The 13,830-nt window shown below is 46.6% G+C and overlaps 1 long non-coding RNA gene across 1 annotated transcript in view; it reads right to left on the reverse strand.

Annotated features, from left to right (window-relative positions):
- Positions 1 to 337: 337 nt before the first annotated feature.
- The window catches only part of LOC110138295 (uncharacterized), a 48,686-nt gene continuing 35,193 nt past the window's right edge, over positions 338 to 13,830 (reverse strand). Inside the window, exon 2 of the long non-coding RNA XR_011488976.1 lies at positions 338 to 448. This is a non-coding gene — a long non-coding RNA (uncharacterized lncRNA). The remainder of the gene's footprint in view (positions 449 to 13,830) is intronic.

Genomic DNA, 13,830 nt, shown 5'->3' on the forward strand with positions numbered 1-13,830 from the left:
AATAGGCTCTCAGTTTGTCAGGAAGATGCTAATGGTACTGGAAAGAAAAGCATCTTATTCAGGAAGTTTGTCTATTTCCTGGTCGCTGCACAAAGGTGCTTTTGACGGAATGCATTTAATATGCCCCCTCCATCGCCTTAGAATGAATGGACAGCTCTTCAAAACACCCTCAGTGTAAGACACGTGCGTGTGAGGAGGTGACTGGTAGGAGCAGAGTGTGGTCAGAATGAGAAAACAGAGATTTCTGCACAATAGCGTGCTCGGCTGCAAGGGCAATTTCTTCCTCCTGAAACTGAAATCAATATTAAATTGAATCTGTGTGCTTCAGCTCCACGGGTAACTTCCCAACCTTCTTTATTGGCCAATCGCAATCTCTCATCAATCCACTTGCATGGCTTTTCTTTTTTTTTTTCTTTCTGTGTTTCCTACCAGCAAAGTGCAGGTTTCCCTAGGAGAGAAACAGAATAACATGTCAGCTGCTCCTTGTTCCTAAAGAATTAGCAAGAAAATCACCTTTGAAAACCAAGATCTGCAGGGAAGAAGAGTAAATGATGTTTTAACTCTTAAACCATCCATCTCCTGCTAACCAGTTTTGCCTCCTGGGGCAGGTCTGTTAAGCAAATCTTGACTTCAAGCAGAATCTGGTCTGAAGAATTATTCTGAGTTTGTGAGGATGCTCCTATCTCCTTTTTCTAGTTCTTATGGCCGATTATTTGCTATGTTTTTTAAAAATTATTTATTTTTTACTAAACCATCACCATTATTTATTTTGGCTGCTCTGGGTCTTAGCTGCAGCATGCACGTGGGACCCAGCTCCCCGACCAGGGACTGAACACTGGCTCCCCCGCACGAAGCAGGGGCGCACGAAGTCTTACCCACTGGACCAACAGGAAATTCCCTGATTATTGGTTATTGTCTTGATCTTCTAATTCCTTAATTTCACTTGTCTGAATTTTCCTAGGAGACGATAATTCTTTTTTGTGCTTGTATTTGAGAACATGACATAAAATAGTAATTTTAAAAGCCCTCCCAGACTTAAAACAGCAGGATGAAATTCAGTGCAATTTTCCACCCAAGGTAACTTTTTCTCTTTTGAAATCATGTTATTTTTTCCACCAATGGGTGTGCCTTACATTTCCTTGACTATCCTGAAACCCCAGCTTGGCTTCTTCCTTGGTTTAACTTCTGCTTCATTACCCAGAAGCGTGAACGCATCTCAGTTCTAAGAAGATTCACGGTCAGAGGCAAACAAACAACCCACTGAAGAAATATGACATCAATTAAACTCTAGCAGCCGTATTTCATTATGTAAAAATGCTCAACCTCCAGTACCAGAGCGGGGGGGAAAAACCCTTACATTTTTGGGCCCTGACCAGAAGGTGAACACGTTAAATCAATACAGACAACAGCCTGCAATGCAGTTGCTATACTTTGTAAGTGAAGTAGCTCAGGTTTGGAAAGGTAAAGTCACTTGTCCAAAGTAACCCAGTGACCAGGCAAGACTGAACGCTGGTCAGTGTGACTCCGAAATGTGACACTTTGACATCTTGTGGGCTGGCCATCCAGAAGCAACAGCTGATGATAAGATCCCCGGAGGGACTGACATCAATCAATGTCCAGATGTAAATTTCAACAGCAAAGGACAAGTCTAAACTGTGAACACCCAGCACAATGAACATCCTTGGTGACTACTGAATGTCACCCCAGAGGAAGAAGGGGAGATTATCACCCCTAAGGTATAGACATAACCCTGAAAGGTCTCAGGTGGTTTAATAGTCCTTGCCTAGTCCCTTGAGTCTGTGATCCTAGGTCAAGAAACCCCTGACCTACATTCATCTAGAACACAAGAAACTGCGACTATGAATAACTAGAATAAGTCTGTCTACTTCATTATTTGACTTTAGAAGAAGCAGAAAATTCCAGTCTGTGCCTAGGTCAGTTTGGAAAAAAAACCCAGATGTCAATTACACTTGGATTTTTTCTCACCATCAGCTTCCCATGTCACTCCAGCGCTGACCAGGAGATGGTCAATGTATTCCGCACACTCAGCCCAGGGGAGGGTGACTCTTGCCCATCTCCTGACTATGGGATTGTCTATTTCATCCCAAAGGGTGGTCCTGATTAAGAGCACAGACCCTGGAGCCAGACAGCCTGGGTTCTACTTCTGGATGTGCTGCCTTTGCACGATCATGTGGTGTCTCTGTACTCTGGCTGTGAAATGAAGAGGAGAGAAGAATGCCTTATCCTAGGTTGCTGTGAGGCTTCAATGAGATACTCTTTATGAATTTCTTAGGACAGTTAGTCAAGGCTCTGCATATGATAGCTGTTTCTAATATAATCATTAACTTTGCACCTATTGAGACTTGGAAAAGGCAGCCTCCAGAAATCCTTCCTTAAACCCACACAGCCCTTAAAAGGGCAGAGGGACTGAGGAAGTCTAGACCCAGGGCAGTTGCTTTGCAAGTCCAGGCTGTGCAGTAGAAGATGAGAAGGCCTGGATGAACAACATCACCTAAGAGCAAATCCCCCATCACAGGACTTCCCGAGAGCCACATTTATGCCCCACCAAAATCCACATTGCTGTTGCTGTTCAGTCGTGTCCAACTCTTTGTGACCCCATGGACAGTAACACGCCAGGCTTTATTGTCCTTCACTATCTCCCAGAGTTTGCTCAAATTCTTGTCCATTGAGTCAATGATGCTATCTAACAATCTCATCCTCTGCCATCTCCTTCTTCTTTTGCCTTCAATCTTTCCCAGCATCAGGGTCTTTTCCAATGTCGGCTCTTTGCATCATCAGGTGGCCAAAGTATTGGAGCTTCAGCTTTAGCGTCAGTCCTTCCAATGAATATTCAGGGTTGATTTCCTTTAGGATTGACTGATTTGATCTCCTTGCAGTCCGAGGGACTCTCAAGAGTCTTCTCCAGCACTGCAGTTTGACAGCATCAATTCTTCAGCACTCAGCCTTCTTTATGGTCCAACTCTAACATCCACAGAAGCCCTAAATTGCAAATGCAAAGGTATTTGGACATATCTTTGGGAAGTAATCAGGGTTAGATGAGGTCACAAATGTTGGGCACTCATGATAAGATTAGTGCCCTTATATGAGGAGACACCAGAGATCTCTCTGCCTCTCTTCATTCCACGTGGATGGCCAATGTGCTCAGTTGTGTTAGACTTTGTGCAACCCTATGGCTGTACCCCATCAGGCTCCTCTGTCCATGGTATTATCCCTGCAAGAATACTGGAGTGGGTTGCCATTTCCTTCTTTGCGGATCTTCCCGACCCAGGGATCAAACCTGTGCCTCCTGAGTCTCCTGCATTGGCAGTAGTATTCTTTACCACTGAGCCATCAGGAAAGTCATTCCATGTGAGAACATAGACAGGAGATAGCCATCCACAAGCTAGTAAGAGAGTTCTCACCAGAAACCAACCATGCTGGCACCTTGATCTTGGACTTCCAAGTCTCCAGCACTGAGAGAAGGTTAATTTCTGTTGTTTAAACCCCTGTTTTTGAACTGTGGTACTGGAGAAAACTCTTGAGAGTCTCTTGGACTGCAAGGAGATCAAACCAGTCCTTCCTAAAGGAAATCAGTCCCAAATAGTCATTGGAAGGACTGATGCTGAAGCTGAAGCTCCAATCCTTTGGCCACCTGATGTGAAGAACTGACTCATTGGAAAAGACTCTGATGGTGGGAAATATTGAAGACAGGAGGAGAAGGGGATGACAGAGGATGAGATGGTTAGATGGCATCACCAACTTGATGGACATGAGTTTGAGCAAGCTCTGGGAGTTGGTGATGGACAGGGAAGCCTGGTGTGCTGCAGTCCATGGGGTTGCAAAGAGTTGGACACGACCAGGTGACTGAACTGAGCTGTAGTGTTTTGTTTTGGCAGCTGAGTTGACTGAATCACCACCTGAACCTGAAACCAGCAGTTCTTACAACTCAGTTCCTTCCCCATAGGCTAGTAGAGAGAGGTATGTCCATATACAGGTGAGGCTCCTGCATAAGATTCCACTGCAGAAAGGATCCCAAGGCTGATTGTTATTTTAAAGTCACCATAATAGATGATCACAAATATCCCTGCCACACTAGCAGTGTTTCTGTGACATCCATGTATAAGAACTCTTAATTCTACTGGTCTTGTAACAGAAAGTAGTTCTTATCACACAGAATACACATGGTAATAGTTCACAGACCTTAATTTTCCATAAAACTAATGTTTTTCCCTTCCTTATTATATCGATTTGGTGTGAAATCTTCCTGAAATGCACTACGTAGTTCACCTCCTTAAAAAACATGTGTGGGTACATGTGAATATGGGAAGTGAAGTGATAGTCATTCAGTGGTGTCCAGCTCTTTGTGGTTCCATGGAGCCTGCCAGGCTCCTCTGTCCATGGAATTTTCCAGGCAAGGATACTGGAATGGGTTGCCATTTCCTAATCCATGGGATCTTCCCTATCCAGGGATCGAACCTGGGTCTCCCACATTGCAGGCAGATTCTTTACCATTTGAGCCACCAGGTAGGCCCTACATGTGTGTATATAGACTTACAAATTTAGCCTTTCTTGATGTTGTATTGATATCATTCTGAATACCAATAGAACAAGACCTTTGGCGGCTCCTGAGATAGGCAATATTCTTTTCCTCCAGTATCAACAATTTTGTTTGGTGTTAAACGACCCCAAGCTATGGGTAGCCATCACAAGCATTTCATATTTAGAATACAGATGATGAGCCACTTCTTACTCACTGTCTGCGGCAACAGTTGTGAAATCTCTGAGGGCCATGGGCCCTCTGGGCAGGTCCATCTGCAGTAATGCCCAGAGCCTGCAGTTAAATGGTAAATACCTCATGTCACGGAGGGTGGCTCAGATAGTAAAGAGTTTGCCTGCAGTGCAGGAGACCATGGTTCAATCCCTGTGTCAGGATGACTCCCTGGAGAAGAAATGGCTACCCACTCCAGTATTCTTGCCTGGAGAATTCCATGGACAGAGGAGCCTGGTAGGCTACAGTCTATGGGGTCGCAAAGAGCTGGACAAGACTGAGAGACCAATGCTTTGCTTTCAAGTCATGGTGGGCAGGGGAGTTCCCAGGTGCAAGACTAGAGCTAAGGACGCGTCTAAAAGCTATGGGAGTCAAACAGCTAGTCCCCCAGGGCCTGTGCATTTTATTCTGTGTAAGAGATGTGAAGTGATTCTGAGGGCCTCTTCCTGGAAACCATGTGAAATGAGGCAACATGCAGGGTTCTGGGGCAAAGGATCACATTTAACACAGAGAGTAATGTCTAATAGGACACTGGAAGAAGCAGAAGCTTCAAGTCTGTGCCAGTGTTCTCAATTTGGGAAATACCCATAGCCTGGAATCATTTGACACCAAAGAATATTGGTCCCATTGGGAATGTGATGAATAAACGTGGGAGCCCAGAACACGAGAGGTTCCTGACATCAGAGCAGTCAGAAGCATCTCTGCTGAAGTTACACATCAAGGGCATGTAAGGAGCAATAAACAAATATATTCTGAGAAGATGGAGAAATAAAGGGGTGACCCCAGGAGGCTCTGCGAAGCCTTGTGACAACCCAGCGTGACAGATACACCAGCAGTGATACGGGAGCCTGACTGGGACCCTTCCGGCACCAAAGTGCATAGTGCTGTGGGTCCTTTTCGTCCACATAACAACGCCCTGTTCAGATGAATTGTCTAAATGGTGGTCTCCATGACAACAGGCTGACTCACAGAAAGCCAGAGTCAGGAGGCAACAACCAGGCCAGAAACAGACCTGAAATTTGTTCCTGATGAAGATGAAATGAGGTTCTCCGGGCAGGAGAACAAAGGAGAGCCGAGGGGCAATCCTTCAGAGAAACTCTGCTCCCCGAGCAGCCCTTTCGGGGAAATCCTGACACTGTGTTCCTTCACACACCTCCTGGGGTTGATCTTGTTTCGCAGTTGGCCTTGGCGATGGCTTATACTTAGGGTTCTGACTTGATATTTCTTCCATGCTGTAAACGTCAGAAAGGCTGCCCTGCTGTGTCTCAACAGAGTGGAACAATAAAATGTCCACTGTTTCACCACCTCCTCCCCAGCCTCCCAGAGAACATCATGAACAGGGAAGCTGCCTTATTTCCTTTTATTTTCATTTTGATACCTACCCTTCTGTTTGGGGCGGAAATTTTTTTAGTGACTTTCGGTTGGAACAATGAATTTTCTCAGTGAGACTGTGTCTCAATTGCTCTCCTTCTCTCTCTAAAATTATTCCCTTTGCTTCCCTGGAGACAAGATAAAATTCACAGCTCTCTCATGGCAGCATTTCTTTTTTTTTTTTTTCCTCTCTTTGGGCAAAATTGCATGGGGTTTTTTAAAACTTTAAACGTGGAGAAAATGACCATTTCTTAAATCCAATATTTTGTCTTTCATCTCCTGTTTACTCAGCCTAAAGCCTCAAGGTCAGGTTAAAATTAAAATCACACTAAATGGCTCTGGTTTGTTTTCCGAGTTCCAGGAATATCTGCTTAGTCAATCCTTCACCAGGATGTGATTTTGAAAATACATTAAAACCAATCATTTATTTATCCATTCATTTAAGATATTCTATTGAGAGCCTTCCATTGCAGACAATGTGCTGGGTGCTAAATGCAGAGATGAACAGACATCATCTCTGCCCTTTCAGGGATCAAAATCAGTGTTGAGAAAGCAATGTTAGTATCTGAAAAATGGTGTGATAGAGAAATGACACAGGTTCTAATGGAGCAGAGGAGGAGCCCCTAATTCAAGGCTGGGAGGAAAGGGAGAAAGGTATGTAAAAGGGAGAGGGAATAATCCGGGTATCCACCAAGAGATGGAACTGTATGCCAGGCCAAGACCTATGGGACAAATGGGACTTAGACCAGTTTGGCACCCAGAGACGTGCTCACCCAGTTCAGTAAATGTTGTACCGGGTCAAGGATTATGAGTAGAAAATAGAACATTTGGTAGAAACCAAGGAATAAAATATACAAAGACACGGAGGCATGACAGAGCACAGAACGTTTGAATCCTCGAGCCATAAAGATGAGAGACTTAGGAAGAGCTGCCCACAAGGTCACAGTTAGATCCTCTCCCTAAAATGCCCGGGAGGAGCCACAATGCCAGATAAAGCTTAATTAAAGCAGGTCACAGCCACAAGCCATGGCCAAGAGATTTCCCTGAGGCAGACTTGTCATCAGGCTCCTAGAAAGCCCGTCTTCCAGCTGCTTACATTTTGAGAGGATGCTGGCATTTGATGCCAGTCAAAATCCAAGGAGTGTAAGTTGAGAGTCGCCGGCTGGAGAAGCTTCCATGGTTTGCTGATGTAACCAATGGCAACACCTCGGGGCTGCTGCTTCTGGACATGAGGCCAGACGGCCCGAGGGCAGTGGTACAGAGACACCACGGTGGGATGGCTGAGTCCAGCGCAGAAACCATCCACACACAGAGGAGGTGTTCCCAGCTGAGGAGCTTTAGTTCAGCTTTGAGCTTTAAGAAGGCCGCACCGATCAGAAGCCACTGTAAGAAAGAAGGTGTTTTCTCTATGCCACATGCAAGAGCACCATTCAGGCAATGTCAGTGGAAGGTGGGGGCCACTTGAGATTGGGGCTTACACCCTTGACCCATGCGTCCAAGGATACTTTCAGCTATCACCTGCTGTGTTTTCCCAGTGACTGTTGGTGGTCACCAACACCACAGCTCATCTGCTGTTGAAACTGGATCATGCTATTGAGACAGACAGCCCAGGAAGTGGAGGCGCCAACTGGAGAAAAGAAACCATTGCTTCTGCTGTGAATTTCAAACCATATTTCACTCTGAAGGCAATGAAATTTGTATGACTGCTTTAAAAAAAAAAAAAAGGTTTCGTCAGGACTCTCAAAGGTTCTTGCTTTGAACACACAAAGAACCAAAAGCCTTGTGGTCTGGCCATCACAGCAAGGCACGAGGGGAGGAGGCCGGTGACATGAGGGTCCCCACCCCACCGGAAGAAGAGGAGCCCGGTAGGACTACGGTTTCCCTCCCTGGGAACCTCCCCTCCTCTCTCACCAGACCTGTGTGTTCAGAACCCTGCTGGTGGTGCCGGACCAAAACTGCAGACCGGTCACTCACGCTACCCATGCGGGGCCCGTGCGGGCGGCCTCCCAGCGCCCTGCACTCCCTGCAAGCGCGGTGAAGAAAGAGGCCACAGGGAGCCCCCGGGCCATCCGAGGAAAGCACCGTCATCTGGGCGCTGAGCGAAGCCCATCACAGGGCAGACAGGTAGTGGGTAAGACCTGAATGATGAATGAATGACCAGGTGGATGCATCAATGAATAGATGGATGGACAGACCCAGAGAGGGTTCAAAAACAAAAAAACTTCAGAAACCCAGGTTCGAAGAGAAAGCTAGATCAAAAATGAAAAGTAGTCACAAGGTACTAAGGAGAAGAGGATTGTTAGATGACTTTCATTCAGGGTCTCTTTGCTGAGACCTAGTATTATTGGCTTCCTTGATGGCTCAGCAGATATAGAATTTGCCTTCATTGTAGGGGATGCTGGAGAGGTGGATTCAATGGCTAGGTTGGGAAGATCCCCTGAAGAAGGAAATGGCAACCCACTCCAGTACTCTTGCCTTAAAAATCCCATGGACAGAGGACCCTCGTGGGTGACAGTCGGAGGATAGCAAGAGTCAGACAGGCCTGAGCCTCTGAGCACAGCGCAGTGTTACTGAAGGGGCTAGCCCTGGAGCAGCTCCCCTAGAGGAGGCAGGGAGGGAGGGATGGGGGCTCTCAAGACATCTAACCAAGGAAGTGTCTGGTCACTCAGCTGTTATTCTCTCTTAAGTGAAAGTCGCTCAGTCGTGTCCGACTCTTTGCGACTCCATGGACTACAGTTCATGGAATTCTCCAGGCCAGAATACTGGAGTGGGTAGCCTTTCCCTTCTCCAGGGGATCTTTCCAACCCAGGGATTGAACTCAGGTCTCCTGCATTGCAGGCAGATTCTCTACCAGCTGAGCCACAAGGGAAGCCGTTAAATCCCACATAGAGTGTAAATGTATCTATATTTATATGACCCCTCTGCCATATAACCATGGGTTGAGGGAACCATGAGAAACATCATCTTCACATCCAGAAAGTAGTGTTGTGTGGAAAGTACCCAAACGGAAAGTTCTTTTTTAAAAATACTATTGTTGCTGTAACCTCCAAACCCTCACCTGCTATGAACTTTGGGTATTTACTTAAAAAGAAAGACTAAGCTCTATTTACATCCACCCAGGAATTCCCCAAGGTTGTAATAAGGCTCTCCAAATCCCTGGTCAAATTTCATTTACATAGAATGATCCAGATGAAACTGTCCACTCTGTGTTTACCCCACACACTCTGCCAAATTTCAACATTCTTGCCAGAAGGCAAATGCACTGTTTCTGTGATTTCATCCTGAGTCTGAAGGCATTCCTCTTATTTCCAAAGAAAAGCCCCACATGCCAGGCCAGATTTGGTTGGTTATAGAGCCACACAGGAAAAAACTGGCCTCATCCACTTCAAGATTTCCTCAGCTGCTGAAAGTTATTCACTGAAGTAAAACCCAGATTAATGTAAATTGTGTTCATAAGAGAATTGTTTGGTATTGCTGAAATGAAACAAACAAGAGTCGCCCAGAAATTCCTCTTTGTATCAGTGCTTGTAAACTTTTGTCCTAGAAAAATAAAAATATAAAAGTTAAAATATACTGTTAATAACCACCAAGAATATGCACATTTGACATTCCCTTGATGAACGCAGAGTCTTGCTTGGACAAGCATGTTGGGCACTGTCCAGTAACAGCATCCCATCTAGTCAGTACTGAGTCAGGGTTGACTGGCAGAAGAGTGCGGCTGCTAAGACCATTAGCTCTGAAGCCAGATAGTTTGGTTCACTCCTGGCTTTGCCCCTTACTAGCTGTGTGATCATGAGCATCTCTCGACCCCACTTTCTTTAACTTGTAAGCACACATGTGTGCATGCATGCTCAGTTGTGTCCGACTCTTTGTGACCCCCTGGATCGTAGCAGGCCATGATTCTCTGTCCATGGGATTTTCCAGGCAAGAATACTGGAGCAGGTTGCCATTTCTTCCTCCAGGGTATCTTCCCAACCCAGAGATCAAACCCACGTCTCCTGCGGCTCTTGCGTGGCAGGCGAAATCTTACCACTGAGCCATCTCAGACGCCCCAATAGCAGATTAAGAGCAGTGTCCACCTCCCAAGGCTGTTATGAGGATTAAATGAGTCTGTGTTCGTAACATGCTTAGCCTAGTGCCTGGTTACCTGGTGTGCCCATTGTCATGACCTCTAGGGACTTCAGGGGTTCCCTGTGGGAAGAAAGATAAAGGACACTTCCAGCCGTGGCCCCACTCTCCACATCTCGCCACCCTGAAGCCTGGCTGTCAGCTTTCCGTCCTGCTCCACCTCCAGCTCTCCAAGCTCCTATGGTCCTAAGATGTAGATGCTGGAAACTGGGCTGGATATCACTTGACCTCATAGCCACTCCTGGAAATAACATTTCTAAAATAAATGCTGCCAGTCACACAGCCAAGGGTAAGCTCACAAACAGATTCAGCTTCCCAGGAAAACATGACTTGTGTTTATCTTCCTTCATACCAATTCTGAGCAATAATTCCAAAATTTTAATCTCAGTACCTATTTGGGGCTTCTGATCTACTAGCATCATACAAAGAGTGAACACGTCCTCTGAAAGTCCTAGGGCCTGGTACTTGCTCTGCTGTGCTGGGGCAGAGGGAACCAATTGCTACTGGGGCCAGAAGCCCCATTTCCTGGACTTTAGCCCTGCTGGGAACTCCACACAACTATTTCTGTCCAAGGTCTCAATGCTAATCTGGAATGTGGACAGAGAAGGAGCAAAGGCACCACAATGCAGCAGACCCAGCAATCTCCACCAGCTCCCCAGTCTCAGGGTGGGTCCCCCTCCCTCTGACACTCACATCCCCCACAGATCCTCACCTCTCTCTTCTGCTCCAAGAACTTGCAGTCAAGTGACCCTAAAAGACCTGTCTCCTTCCTCAGAATGAGAAAAAGTGGGATAAAATGAGTAAAACACAAAAATGTCCCAGGTCACCACGATCTTCCACCCTGGTACAAACAAAGTAATTCCAGTGAAAGGAAGGTCCTGGTCATTAAGGTTTTACTAATCATGCTTCTCGGGCTTCCCTGGTGGCCCAGCAGTAAAGAATCCATCTGCCTGCCAATGCAGGAGATGCAGGTTTGATCTCTGGGTCGGGAAGATGCCCTGAAGAAGGAAATGGCAACCCACTCCAGTATTGTTGCCTGGGAAATCCCAGGGACAGAGGAGCTTGGCGGGCTACAGTCCATGAGGTCGCAGAAGAGCTGGACACAATTTAGCAACTAAGCAACAACAAATCAGGCTTACCAGTGCTTTATTTTCAGCACAGAGGTAGGAGCACCAACTGCTTTTATGGTCTGACCAGCAGAAAAACCTGATCTTGTTCATTAAAGGATGACAAACATCATCAATGTTCAGTGTGGGGGTGGATGTACCAGAAATGTGCATGTCTATTTGTACACCTGGAGGTATCTCCCCTAAATGTGCAATGCTGGCAGAGCAGCTTCCGCTGATCCTGTCCTCGAAGCAGACTGCCAAAACTCCAGCGCATCTGGGTCATTGCTCAGCAAGGCCAGGGGCCCTCTGTAGGCGCCTGGAGTCAGAGGGGCTCTTGCCTTGTGCACTGACAGTACACACACGCCTGTGCATATGCCGAGTCAGAGGTGCGGCGACGAGCTCAGAGGAGGAGAGCAGGGAGCAGAAGCAGAGACAGACCTGACACGCTCATCCCACCTTCTCTAATAAGATCAGGGCTCCAGTTCACAGACCTGAATAATCACCCCATTACAATACACCAGAGTCACGTGGATTAGCTCTTTGGATCCTCACAAGGGCCCTGGGAAGCAGAATTGACACTTTTGTGACTGACAAGGAGCCCGTGACAAGCCCCAGATCACGCGGATAAGATGTTGAGGGCACTGCTTAGGGTCTTAGCTGTCTCAGGTCCCAGGTCAAGATGCTTCTTTCTACTAATGACAACACTTCTCCTGCGTAGAACTCATCCTGGTTGGGAAAACACGCCCATGTCTAGTACATCATTCAAACTACTCCCAAAAACCTAGAAAGAAAGCAGTATGATCACTTCCTCGGTAACAAAAGTTCAAACTGGTGATTTGCCTGAAGTAATAGAAACAGCTATCAGGGCTTCCCCAATAGCTCAGTTGGTAAAGAATCTGCCTGCAAAGCGGGAGACCTGGGTTCGATCCCTTGATTGGGATGATCCCCTGGAGAAGGGAAAGGCCACCCACTTCAGTATTCTGGCCTGGGGAATTCCATGAACTGTATAGTCCATGGGGTTGCAAAGAGGCAGACACGACTGAGTGACTTTCACTTTCAATGAAAACAGAGAATCAACAAAGGCATCTTTGGCCTTCAAATCCTTTGCTCCTTCCCCTACCTCCTTGCTGTCTTTTTTTCTTTAGTAATATTTTAAATGCTCTTTTTAAAGTTTTTGGCTGCGCTGGGTCTTTGTTTTTGCACACAGCTTTCTCTAGTTGTGGCAAGCGGAGGCTGCTCTCTGGATGTGGTTCATGGGCTTCTCATCACAGTGGCCTCTCCTGTGTCAGAGAACAGGCTCTAGAGCATGTTTGCCTCAGTAGCTGCGGTGAGTGAACTCAGTTGCCCTGTAGCATGTGGGATCTTCCTGGACTAGGGATTGAACCCAGGTCCCCTGCATCAGCAGGCAGCTTCTCAACCAACTGGACCACCAGGGAAGTCCCTTCATGTCTTTTGATGAGCCTTTGGCTCTATTCTTTTGTCAGTTGGCAGCCAAAAGCATCATCCCTGAGAATCAGGGTGACCACTCAGCATCAAACCTGGGTTTACTCTGTGTCAGACCCCGTGCTCACACTGAGAATACAACTGTCAACAAGAGAAGTTCCACACTGGGGTTCCAGGACCAGCAGGGGAGATGGACTCACGAGCCAATAACGCCCTGCAAGCAACAAGTGCTGTAATAGAGGTGTGTATGGGTGCTCTGGGTATTCAAGGTGGGGGAGGTGTGCGCTACCTGCCCAGGAAGAGGGCGGGGGTGATACTCAAGCTCTCCACAGTATTACTTAAACACGAGACTCAATGTATGCACAACATAAAAGCTGAAAGGACAACACAGTTTTACTCCAGCAGTTCACTGACAGTAAAGACAATTATAAGAAAAAAAAAGATGGGTGCGATCAGCTAAACTGCTGATGGTTTCTATTCTTGACACTTTAATTTGAATTGTCCTGAGTCACGCTTATCACCCTTGACATTTCTTGGTTCCGACACAGGTAAAACCCCTCCAGCACCAAGTTGTTTATCTAAAGCCATCCCGGAATTTGTGCCACAGTTGCCATTGTATCCTGTGCAAGGAAAATGAAAAGGCCAAATTTAGCAGCAGATGACAAGCATCAGGATCAGGCGTTTCCGAGAAGCTTATGAAATCCTCTCTCCTGTTTACTCTGACTCTTAAATCTCCCTTCCCAGAGACCGTCTTTCTCATGGGGCTGAGGTGTGGGCTCATCCCACAGCTGCTACTTCCTGTCTCTTTGAAAGAAAGAACTCAGACGTGCCTGCCTCGGGGTGCCCTGGCTGCTTTGCAGCCCAGGGCAATCTGAAAGGCTGGCAGCATCATTTCCCTGAACTGAGTTCCCCAAACAATGCAGTGATGAGAAAAGAAAACCCAAACGGCATAGGCATTTCGTGTTTACACAGCATCCTGGCCCTGGGTCTTCTTTAGCAGCTGGCCTTCCA

This window comes from Odocoileus virginianus, chromosome 8, assembly GCF_023699985.2.
Source record: "Odocoileus virginianus isolate 20LAN1187 ecotype Illinois chromosome 8, Ovbor_1.2, whole genome shotgun sequence".
Taxonomy (NCBI): domain Eukaryota; kingdom Metazoa; phylum Chordata; class Mammalia; order Artiodactyla; family Cervidae; genus Odocoileus; species Odocoileus virginianus.